The sequence below is a fragment of the Bos indicus x Bos taurus genome, chromosome 12 (genome assembly GCF_003369695.1).
Source record: "Bos indicus x Bos taurus breed Angus x Brahman F1 hybrid chromosome 12, Bos_hybrid_MaternalHap_v2.0, whole genome shotgun sequence".
Lineage (NCBI taxonomy): Eukaryota > Metazoa > Chordata > Mammalia > Artiodactyla > Bovidae > Bos > Bos indicus x Bos taurus.
In genome coordinates this window covers 25,089,379-25,102,512 of record NC_040087.1, presented here as the reverse complement: position 1 = coordinate 25,102,512, position 13,134 = coordinate 25,089,379, and the positions used below count along the sequence as shown (strand labels likewise).

General features: G+C 40.8%; 1 protein-coding gene across 4 annotated transcripts in view; it reads right to left on the bottom strand.

The window, feature by feature from the left end:
- Positions 1-13,134, bottom strand: part of DCLK1 (doublecortin like kinase 1) — a 354,905-nt gene that overhangs the window by 334,895 nt on the left and 6,876 nt on the right. The window lies entirely within an intron of this gene.

Below are 13,134 nucleotides of genomic sequence, written 5' to 3'. Positions count from 1 at the left end.
ATCTGAGCCACAGTCAGCTCCCAGTCTTGTTTTTGCTGACTATATAGAGCTTCTCCATCTTTGGCTGCAAAGTATATAATCAATCTGATTTTGGTATTGACCATCTGGTGATGTTCATGTGTAGAATCTTCTCTTGTGTTGTTGGAAGAGGGTGTTGCTATGACCAGTGTGTTCTCTTGGAAAAACTCTATTAGCCTTTGCCTTTCTTCATTCTGTACTCCAAGATCAAACTTGCCTGTTACTCCAGGTGTTTCTTGACTTCCTACTTTTGCATTCCAGTCCCCATGATGAAAAGGATACCTTTTTTTGGTGTTACTCTAGAAGGTCTTGTAAGTCATCATAGAACCAATCAAAGTCAGCTTCTTCGGCATTACTGGTTGGGGCACAGACTTGGATTATTGTGATACTGAATGGTTTGCCTTGGAAATGAACAGAGACCATTCTGTCATTTTTGAGACTGCATTTTGGACTCTTTTGTTGACTATGAGGGCCACTCCATTTCTTCTAAGAGACTCTTGCCCACAGTAGTAGATGTAAGAGCAGCGACCCCACAAGAGACTGACCCAGACTTGCCTGTGAGTATACAGGAGTCTCCGGTGGAGGCATGGGTTGGCAGTGGCCTGCTACGGGGTCGGGGGTGCTGAGTGTACCAGTGCCCTCATGGGACCTTTTGAAGGAGGTCGCCACTGTCTTCATCACCTCCACCATAGTTGGGTCTGAGGTCAAACAACAGGGAGGGAACACAGCCCCGCCCAACACCAGAAAATTGGATTAAAGATTTACTGAGCATGGCCCCGCCCATCAGACCCAGTGTCCCCCTCAGTCAGCCTCTCCCATCAGGAAGCTTCCATAAGCCTCTTATCCTTATCCATCAGAGAATGGACAGAAAGAAAACCACAATCACAGAAAACTTATCAAAACTTATTAGATGGACCACAGCCTTGTCTAACTCAATGAAACTATGAGCCACGTCTTGTAGGGCCAACCCAAGACAGATGGGTCATGGTGGAGAGTTTTGACAAAATGTGGTCCACTGGAGAAGGGAATGGCAAGCCACTTCAGTAGTCTTGCCTTGAGAAGCCCATGAACAGTATGAAAGGGCAAAAAGATAGGACATTGAAAGATGAACTTCCCAAGTTGGTAGGTGCCCAATACGCTACTGGAGAAGAGTGGAGAAATAACTCCGGAAAGAATGAAGAGACAGAGCCAAAGCAAAAACAACACCCAGGTGTGGATGTCACTGGTGATGGAAGTCAAGTCCGAGGCTACAAAGAGCATTATTGCATAGGAACCTGGAATGTTAGGTCCATGAATCAAGGTAAATTAGAAGTGGTCCAACAGGGGGCGGCAAGAGTGAACATCAACATACACACATTACTATATATAAAACGGACAACCAACAAGGACCTACTGTGTAGCACAGAGAACTCTACTCAGTGTTTGGTGATAAATATAAGGGAACTGCAGAAGCAGCATCCATCTGAACAGCTCTCATATTTTTAAAGGCCCAAAAAACAAATATTTTCTGTTAAGCAAAGAAAGAAAGAAAACAACAGTTAAACAAAAAAAAAAGTAAGGAAATGAAGCATTAAATTATGTTTGGATCTGACCAATATCTCCTAAAATATCAGAACACAGTAACTTTTCCCTGAAAGTCGTATACATTTTGGGACTTTGGAAAACAGAATAATTTCTGTCTAAGCATATTAGATTATCATAAAGGTACCAAAGAGTCCTTGTTTGTTTTCAAAAAACAAAAAAAGAATCACACATGAGTTTTTAAATTATTATATTTTGCAATTCTTTAAAGTATGGAAATAAATTTTCTCTAACAAAATTTATTAGTAAAAAATCTGCAAAGTTAATGCTACTTGGCCACTGGCTCCCATTATAAGATTAAAGAATTTGCACATAAGAGAAATTCTCAAAGTCACAATGGACAACTTACAGTAATATGGGTAACTGAAGTCATCTAGGAAGGTCTTTCTCCATAAGAGTCCATATTAGGAGATACTAGATGTTTGCCCTGTTTTTCCTTATTGGTAGAGGTTTTTCACTGGCTCAGGGTTGAGACTTGTAAATTCCATCTATGACATCACTTGACCTCAGTCTGAAAATGACCTAATCTCCATTTTTCACATTATTTAAGCTGCTTGCCATCTCCTTTAGGATTCCTTTAAGCTCTAATGTGGTATGTTCAAAAGTATACTAAGTGAGGGCTTTGTGTAATGCACGCCATTTTTCCAGAGTAAAAACTTCCTTATTGAAAACTCTGGAAATGAAAATTCACTATTGTGAATTACAGTAAAATCTGGGACAGATTCAACTGTATATTGAAATCTCTGAAGTTGAACTGAGTTAAATTACATGAAGTACATAATTTATGAAATATAATATCATAAAGTGCCTTCTGGATATTATATTTTATAAACCTATCTCAGATGTACACAAAAACATCTCATAATCTACCTGGAAGGTGCTGGCTTAAGAAGATGATTTTGACAGTGCTATCAAAGGCAAGAAAAAAGATTCCCAAAGGCACTGACAGATCATTCTTCCATGGGAGTCTTTCATAATATGATAGTACATAAAAATAAGCTTACTGAAAAAATGTGAATGTATATATCAGGTCTATGGAAAATGTCAACTTCTCAAATATAAAGCAGCAAAAAAAAATAACATAAAGGAAAAATTGAGGGACACATTTTTTTAAATTTAAAACTGATATACCTGAAAACTAGAGAAGCTAAAATAAAAAGGGGAAAACAAACTGATGACCTATAATACAACAGTGGGTTAATATGCTATGCACAGCCTTTTATAATTTACAAAAATGCAAGGTACTAAAATATATGACAAAGAATAAAAATAAAATATAGAAAATGCCACTAGGGACACTATAAATTGATATCAACCCTTTTGGAAAGCAACATGGCAAACTATATTTGGAACCATGAAAATATTCTCATCGCTAAAAATTTTTCCTAAGTAAATAACAGAGCAACAAATAACCATACTGCAACAGATACAAGCAGCATTAGCCATGACATCAAAAAATTTTAAGCAGCCTCCTAAATTCTCAATGATGGGCATAATACCTGAAAAGAATTTAAGTTATAACCTTATCTTCAAAGAGCTTTGCGAGCAAGATGTGCATATGAAAATTTTCCACCACAAGACAATAAGTGATAATTGGTAGAGAAGTGGTCCAGGCAACCCTAATCCAGAAGAGAAAGAAATCATTTCCCACTTCCCACTGTGTGATCAATAAAGAAAAAATGGAATTCCTGCTGGCCCTGGAAGTGAGGGTGAGATTCTCATTAGCAGAAAAGAAGACAGCACTTCAGATAAAAATAAAATAATAATATGCTCTACTGAACAGTACAGTAAAGGGGATCGTCTGTTGGATATTAACCTGTCTTTCTCAAAAACTAATATAAAACTCATTCCAGGGACAAACAAGTTAAGCTAAGACTACAGTAGGCTATAGCACCAAAGTTTTTATGAATGATCAGAATTGAGGTTTTATTTTATTTTAAAGTCTTTACTGAATTTGTTACGATACTGGTTCTGTTGTTTATGTTCTTTCAGGGATAGAACCTGCACCCCTGGACTAGAAGGCCCAGTCCTAACCACTGGACTTCCAGGGAAGTCCCCCAGACCCAGGTTTTTAGAAAGACCACACTGGCTGTAGTGTGGAGGCAGAGCTGCAGGTAGGACATGGGAAGATAGGAGTCAAGATGCCTTTCAGAAAGCTATTCTACTAGCCCAAGCGAGAAGCTGGAGAGCTAAACTTTACACATCCCCATTAGGAACAGAGAGGAACGGCTGCCATGAGAAGTACTTAGCAGACAGAATCAACTGATTGGATTGAAGAACTGGCAATTGACTGGATGCTAGCCTCACTGATGCCATTGAAACTTCTATTTTGGCCAACTCTCCATATATTACAATAGATCAAATGAGAAGGGAAACACGTCTGGGTTAGATGGTAAGGAATAAAATGAATTTGGTTGTGCACAAATCAAATGTGAAGTTCCTAGGAGCCAACTGGTTGGAGATTTTCCAGCAAGAAATTAGAAATATAGATCCAGGGTATGAGAAAGGGATGCATGGGGTAGTTGCAGCTATGGGAACTAAAGAAAATGTTCAGAGACCCCACCCAGCTGGCCAGGGTGAAGTCCAGGGCAACGCCAGCACTGAGAGAGCGATCAGAGACGGAGGGGCCGTTGAAGGGAGCTTAGAAATCAGGTGCCTGGAGCCATGGCAACCAAGGGGGTGGTGAGGATGCGGCTGGGAGAGACCCAGAATCAGCATCTGACGCTCCAGCAACAGCAGAGAAAATGAGGTTTCCTAACAGACCACCAGCCGGGCCATGAGGAAGCCACATGTGGCCTCATAACGGCCACTTCAGTCGGGCAGTGATGCCAGGTTGCTCTCATTCATTTATTTACCCATTCGGCCTCTCTTTCCTCTTTCTTTCAGTGATATTTATTGCGTTCTTGCCACCACCATGCTAACACTGAGGACTCCAACAAGCTCCCTGATGTCCAGAAACACTGATACAAAACAAATAGGTGTAATGATGCTAACTAAGGAGCTGAGGTATGACTGGAAGTTGAGGAAGTAGAGATAGCAAAAGCAGATGTTTCTCATGGAGGAAGAGCTTGTGGTTGAGAGGTAAGCAGGACGAAGCCAAGGATTGTTCAGACTGAGAGATCTGTGTGTCTGATGGCTGAGGGGTCAAGTGGGGAGAGGCTAATAGAACAGGTTAAGTGTTTGCCATCAGCAGATCCTGTTGAAGCCCATGCGATGCAACCTGCAATCCTCACCATGACTCGATGAGCTAAGAATGAACAGACCTCTTCTCCCAGGGCGCGTGGACATGCAAGGAGTGAGTCAGTTTGCTCAGGGCCACCCCCAGCTTAACCATGGCACAGCCGCGCACCCACAGGAGGGCACCCACCAGTGCCGTCCTCACAGAGAGCGGGGAGGCCCAGAGGTGGGGGAGCAGGAGGAAAGAGAGCAGCCCAGATCAGTGGGTCACGGGAGACAAGCCAGAATAGACGGAAGCGTAGGAGCCACAGAGAGAAACATGAGAAAGATTGTGGGCTGTATCCTCTGTGCACAAGAAGCAAAGAGCGACAGAAAATGCTTTGCCTGTAGCCTGGCGTCTAGGCAAGAAAACTGGCTTGAAGCCTGCTGTGTGGGACACGCGTCCTAAAGGACCTCGCCTAAGATGGATACGGAAGATGTGGTACATACATACAGTGGAATATTTCTCAGCCATAAAAGTGCACAAAATTGGGTCATTTGCAGAGGTGTGGATAGAATTAGAGACTCATACAGAGTGAAGTCAGTCAGGAAGAGAAAACCAAATATTGTATATGAACGCATACACGTGGAATCTAGGGAAATGATACTGATAAGCCTGTCTACAGGGCAGGAATAGAGGCACAGACACAGAGAAAGGACATGTGGACACAGAGGGGACATGGGAGGGAGGGGCCAACTGGGAGATGAGGACTAACATATGCACAGCACCACGTGCAAAAGAGATGGCCAGCAGGACGCTGCTGTAGGGCACAGGGAACTCAGCTCCAGGCTCTGTGATGACCGGAGGGTTGGGATGGGGGGTGGGAGGGAGGCTCAAGAGAGAGGGGGTGTGTGTGTGTGTGTGTGTGTGACTGATTCACTTTGTTGTACAGCAGAAACTAACATTGTAAAGCAATTATTCGCTAAGAAAGAAATAAAGAGAGGTTGTAACAGTAATGGAAAGCAGGGGCAAATACAGATGCTATAAAAAGAAAAGAGAAAACAAACTGAAAAAGAAAAACTAAGACGTCTGTTTTTAGCTTAGGAGCCTAACAGTACAGGGAAGAGATGACAAAAGTCAGTGGCAGGAATATGAGGAGCTATTATTTACTTTTTTAAAAACTTTTTTGCATCTTCCAAAGCTTTCTATAATGCTCACTGCATAAAAATGTGTTACTCCATCAGTTAAAAAAAATACATTTTTAAAACAGTATTGAGAACTCAAAAACTGTAATAATGGTGCTAAAAAAGGAACAAGCAAACTGAAGAGGTGTCTTAAGGACGAACAGTAAATGACGACAGCTTGGATCTGTGGGATGAAGAAAAGGCGAAGCCAAGGGTGATGTTGAGTTAGACGGTGACACCATTTAACAGGATCAAGAGATGAGAAGAAGGTGCAATTCTGAATAACCTTAAAGAATGGGATTACATCTGTATGTGACATGATGAAAGGACTCAGGATTAGAGGGCCACCTGAGGCAGAGCCGACGCACTGGAAAAGACCCTGATGCTGGGAAAGATTGAAGGCAGAAGGAGGCAACGGGATAAGATGGTGGGACGGCATCATCGACTCAACAGACATGAGTCTGAACAAACTCTGGGAGACAGTGAAGAACAGCAAAGCCTGGCGTGCTGCAGCCCACAGGGTCGCAAAGAATCTGACAGGACGTAGCGACAGAACCACCGCAAGTAGGGTGAATATATCCAGGTAACTGAAGTGATGAAGAAAGGTCTGGGGCTAACTGGCCTTAAAAGAGTGGTAAAAATGATGGAGTTGATGATGTCGCAGTAGATAATGCAAAGACAAGAAAGTGAAGGAAGTGCTTAAAGGTGAGGCAAGTCAAGAGGAAAACAGAAAGTCACTCTTTGAACACCTTGATAATCATTGGTACAGGCAAAATCCAGCAAGAAACACCAACATTCAGAGGCAAAAGTTATTTTAAACACCACAAAGTTCCTCCTCAAAATACTTGTTAATTACAAAGGGGAAAAGAGTAACTTTAGAGTGAAGTAAGTGGCAGACACTCCTTAACCAACAGGTTAACCTCACCAGCAACAAGGCACGGCCACATCACGCACTCCTGAAACGATGCCCCGAGGAGGACACAGCTTCACTTGTGGGGCATCCTTGCCACAAATGCATAATTTCAACCTAAACGCCAGGTGAACGCCCCCAAGTTGAGGGACACTTTACAAAATAACAGACCAGTACTCCTCCAAGTGTCAAGTCATTAAAGACAAAGACTTAAGAACTGTCAGAGCTTGGAGGAGATGGAGAAGGCAGGATAGCTAAATGCAATGTTTGGAAACTCAAAAAAGAGGGGATGTATGTAAACATGTAGCTGATTCACTCTGCTGTACAGCAGAAACTAACGCAACAACTGTAAGGCAACTATATGCCAATACAATTTTTTAAAGATTTTTCAAAAAAAATAATGAAGATAAATGCAATGCGTGATTCTGAAACAGCAACACCAAAGGGCCAATGGCGGAGAAAGCAATGGAAGCCAAATAAAGCCCGTAATTTAGTTGCCAGTATTGTTCTCGTTAGTTTTTACTTTGATAATTGTGCCTTGGCTGTGCAAGATGGTCCCTCGTGGGAAGCTGGGTCCAGGGTATATGGGAACCTGCCATCTCTGTGACACTTCTATTAAGTCCAAATTAATTTCAAAACTAAAACTCTTAAAAATGAGGCAGGCATCCTGCAAAAAATACAACTGAAGCCTCTCTTCAAATATTATACAACTTCCATGAGAATATTTTTAATTAAAACATAAAAACATTAGAAGAAAAGGAGAGCAACAATTTTATAGTCTGAGTCCAGAGGACAAGAAGCATGAAATTCAAGCCATAAATGAAAAGATTGATCCATTTTGATTACATAATTTTGTTAAATCTGGGACCCCAAAAAAAAACAAACACAATAAACAAAATCACTAAAGGACAATCTGGAAAAACACATACTTGATATTAGTATCACGAAGGGCTAATATCTTAAAAAAAAAAAAAATCCTAGAAGTCAATTAGAAAAAAAAAAAAAGACCCCAACCTGGTAAAAAAATGGACAAAAGCTATGGAGAAAAAAATAGATATGGAAAGATGAAATTTAAAACTATAAGAGGGTACACGCTTTTCTTAACAGATTGGCAAATGACAAAACATTTGGTAACACACTGCCTCGTAGAAAAACAGCCACTCTCATACATTACTAACGGGGAGGACAAACTGGTACCACTTCTATGAAGAGAAATTTTCCAATAGCTCTTAGAAATTTAATGCCTGTACTTCTCTCTCCCGCAATATTACTTCTAGGAATTGATCCTGTGCATATTCCCCTACACAAGTGGAAAACTTAACATCCAAGGGTATTCCCGTCAAAACTGCTTCTAATAACAAAGGATCGCACACAACCCAGAGGCCCATAGATAAAGACTGGTTAAATTAAAAAATGGCTCATGGTGTAAGGGATACTCTGAGGTTAGGAAAAAGGCTGCAGTGGCTTTAGACTCATGCTATGGTATATGGTTAAGCGTGTAAAGCACAGTGCCAATGTGTGAGCAAGGAACGTTAACTTATAGGCAAATGATAAGCATATTCTCGACAAACACTGGTGTCTCTGAGAGGATGGATATTCAAAAAACTAGTGAACTATTGACCACATGGGGATTTTAGACAGGCATGTTTTACAATTTTTCAAAACTTAAATTAAAAAAATCTTTAAATAGAGCAGAGAGAGGCATAGAGTCAGGTAGTAAATTAGACGGGAAAAGTACTGATAGATGATGACAACATGTCGGGGGAAAGTTGCCAAGAGAGGTGGGGGCCCTAGAAATCATGACTGGAGAGATTTCCTGACTTTGGGGTGAAGTATAGGTTTATTCCTGAGAGGTTAATTCTGATGGGGCCTTGGGAAAAGCCCTTAGGCTGGGGATGTGGAATCAAGCGGTGTCCATGGTGGGGTCAGGGAGGGAGGGTGGGTAGGGGCATGTCACAGCTTGGGAGCCCAGGAACCCAGCAACTTGTTTCTAATACATGCAGATGTCACGTACATATTAACTTACTCGTATCCAGAAGACAGCACACTTGCATGTTTCTACCCTATTGCTTAAAGGAAACTCTGGCTCTTACATTCACACAAGATATTAAAGGATGTTACTGAGACAGTAAAAAGGTCAATGGATGCCAGGGATTGAGGCATGGAGGGATGAATAAGCAGATTAGAGAGGATTTTTAGGGCAGTGAAACTATCCTGTATGATACCACAGTCATGGATACACATCATTATTTCTTTGTCCAAACCCACAAAATGTACAACATCAAGAGTGAGCCCTTGTGTAAACTATGGACTTGGGATGATAACGGTCTGTCAATGTCAGCTCAGTGACTGTAACAAACGTACCCCTCTGGTGATAATGGGAAAGGCTGTTCATGGGTGGATGCAGGGGGATACGGGAAGGGAAAGCTGCTCATTTGTGTCCGATTTTTTACGACCCCAGAGACTATACAGTCCATGCAATTCTCCAGGCCAGAATACTGGAGTGGGTAGCCTTTCCCTTCTTCAGGGGATCTTCCCAACCCAGGAATCGAACCAGGGTCTCCTGCATTCCAGGTGGATTCTTTACCAGCTGAGCTACCAGGAGTTCCCCAGGATATGGGAAAACTCTGTACTTTCTGCTCAGTTTTGCCCCCAATTTAAAACTGCACTAATAATAAGTCTATTTAAAAGTGTGGGGGAGGGGAGCACCTATTCTTCAACACACATTCCTGATGCTTGAGCATCAGATAACGAACAGTCAATCAATCAGGGCTTGGGACTTATATACCATGTTGTATATAATACTACATCTTTCTCCTAAGAGTTCAAAGGTTTTAAATGTTCCTCCTTCATTTATCCTTACAACATCCTCACACCTACAGTGGAATATAAACACTGTACAACTGGGTAGAAAGAGGCAGTATCAGGAGAATGAGGCCAAGTCTCAAGATGAATCACTTGCAGAAATAGACCTGCAATTCAACTTTCCTTATTGAGCTTCACGATTTTTTCAAACATATAAAGGCCATGTTGAAAGCAAACAATTAGGAGTGTCATCTGTGTTCTATCCTGAAGTGTGTGTGTGCATGTGTGTATACATACACATACCTGCACAAATAGATACACAATCATGCATTCATGCATACACACACCCTTACTCATACACACACACACACACACACCCTTACTCATATAATCATACTTCAGCCTAAGAGCCAGCTCACTCCTGGCTGGCTAAACTTAGGCATTTTTTTAAGCCAAACTTAGGCACAATAATAGTAAAATAGTGAAACTGACTATTAGCCATTATAAATAAAGAAACTCACATATGTCATTGTCAGGATTTCTAGTCTGAGATAAGTGAGAACAAACAAACTTACAAAAGACAATTACAAGTCAAATATACTTGTCACTGCTCCCACTAAAACGATTTAATTTAAAACATCATCATATTGGAAGGAGAAATGAGACGCTAATTACATGCATTGACTTTTACATAAAATTAGTATGTAAAGTGGGAGCTAGGAACCTAATGGTGAATATGAAGCAACGGCTTGCATTTTATCAGACTAAGCAAAAACGTAATTGACAAAGAGGCAAATCTAAATGAATTTCCAGCTTACACTAAGCGCAGCTGCATGCTAATTGTCAGTATTATAGATGGAAAAAATGCATTTAAACAAAAAATTTTTAAACGCAGACAATAAGCAAACTTACCTACTTTACTGACGTTACTATTTATTTAATCAGAAAAGTATTTTTTTCCAAAAAGGAATTTTTAACATCAGATTATTCCATCTGCAGTTACTTCAAATTAATTGAGGAGAAAAGTGTTTGGAGGCAAATGAAAAGATTAAAGTGTTTCTGGGATCAGTATCTGCTACTCCTGGAATTAAGTCGAGGTTAAAAAACATTTGTTTTCAGGAAGAAGCCAATACAATAATATTTCATTTAAGAGCCACTGAGAATATTTTATATGTATATATATGTACATACATAGGTACATACACACACACATATATATGTAACAATCAGTTTTCTGTACACCAGAAACTAACACAATATTATAAATCAACTGTACTTCAATTTTAAAAGGCCACTAAGAATACCTCACTTGGTATCTTACGTCAGTGGCAGTTAAGAGATCAAACTCTGGCATCAGCCTTCTTGAGTTCAAATCCCAACTCTTTCTTGCTGTGTGACCCTGGCAGATCACTTAACCACACTGTGCCTCACTTTTCACTTTTTACTATGAGAGTGATTAACAGTACCTACCTCCTAGGATCACTGTAAGAATGAAATATGTTCACATATGCCACACACATGCCCCATATTTGTGAGTGATCATTATTATCACCGCTCAGGACAGCAGTCTCTTTGGGTATTCTTTTGTACTAAAAAACTGACCAAGAAGATGGTAGCAACATGTCATGATTCTGCTGGTCCCCCAGATAAAAAGTACTGTCATGTCCCACCTCTCATACCCTCTCCCTGGTCGATGGGAATCATGGGAATATCTTTGCTACTTCTGAGTACGGATCGATCCTTGGTGATAAACTGACTGAGGTAGCCCCTCCCAGGAAATGCTGCACAGGTGACTCTACACCAGAGGCTGCCAAGCCCAGGATATCTGAGAAGGTGCTCGGAGATTCTGGCATATCTTCCCTACAACACCATCAGCCCTTAACGTGACGATTTAGGTGACTGGGCACACACCTGACTTTGCACTTGATCTTTATCCAGATCCCTTGGAATATCTCACCAAATTATTTATCCTGCCTTTTCCAAGGTCATGAAAAGGACAGGGCACAAAAATCAAAGCTGATAACAGAAAGGTTTTATGTTCATTCTTCCCCTTTAATTTACTGGAAGTTCCAGCATCTGAATAGAAGGAAAAAGGCCAAGTCTGCAGGCATCTTGGCAGGGTGACGAGTCATCGAAAAGAGAAGTGAATTCCCACAAAATAAATACACCAAACCCAGGCTTCTCTCAAGTGCAGTCAAACTGTGAGTGGACTGGCACCCCTGCCAAGGGATCAAGGGAAGAGAAATGGGAGAAAGACAGAGGAAGCCCTGAGCCTTGAATCACATACAGATTCTGATTTCAAAGGAGGACCAGAGTGCTTGCCTGTGCGTAGTCAGGGCATGGCATTCGTCCAGGGTCCAGACAGACCACAGGGCCTGGCAAATATACTTGGAGTAGGGATAAACCACCTTCTCAACGTCCTTTTCCATTTTCCATTGTGCTATTACTTCATCAGGACCTTGAGACTTCAACTTAGAAAAATCTACTCTCCAAAGAGGATCATTTACCTCTCAGCATGAATTTAATCCCAGTATTTTTCTCCAAATTATTTTGCTTCACTTATGATTTCTAAGGTGATCAGAGAATTCCCACCCAGTTCAAATGGGATCGGTCCTGAAATAAGACTATTCCAGAGAAGGAAATCTACTCTGCTTGCATAAGACACCAGGTCTCATCTGTGCACAGATAGTCCTATTTTCACTGGGTGAGTGCTCAGTCACTAAGTCATGTCCAGCTTTTTGTGACCCCTAGACTGTACCCATCAGGCTTCTCTGTCCTTGGGATTTTCCGGGCAAGAATATTGGAGTGGGTTACTACACCCTCCTCCAGGAGATCTTCCTGATCCAGGAATGGAACTCATGTCTCCTGCATTGGCAGGTGGGTTCTTTACCACTAAGCCACCTGGGAAGACTTATTTCCACTTGAAATGTCTAAAACAGATAATGACTGTTAACCTCAGTTAAACTTTATAAAAATAAACTGAGTAGATTAATTCCTCAAATGCCATCGAAAGACAACAATCCTTTAAATTTAGAATTAGTCAAACCTCAGAATAATTTTAAAATTTAAATGTATCATATTGGAAAGAATAGCCAACAAACCTAATTTTTTGATCCAACATCACCACTATCTTATCATGTAAGCATAGACATATATCACTTGAATTTTCAGGCCTCAGTCTACAGTGATCAAAATTAATAGTTTTGATACCTATCTAAGATTCAACTCAAAATTTTCATGAATCATTAGTTATTTTCAGTTCACGTACTGGCAGACACGTGGGAGCAAAAGCTCAATTTGCAACTAGCAGTGAATATGAACCAACCATTTGAATAAAGATACAAAAAAATGGACTTTTAAAAGTAATGTAGCATGGGTATGAGAAAAAATAGAGAGGATGCTGCAGAAATAAGACCGTTTTTCCTTCAGTCCGCTATATAAGTTACCTGATCTAATATTACTAGGTTTGGTTTTGTTTT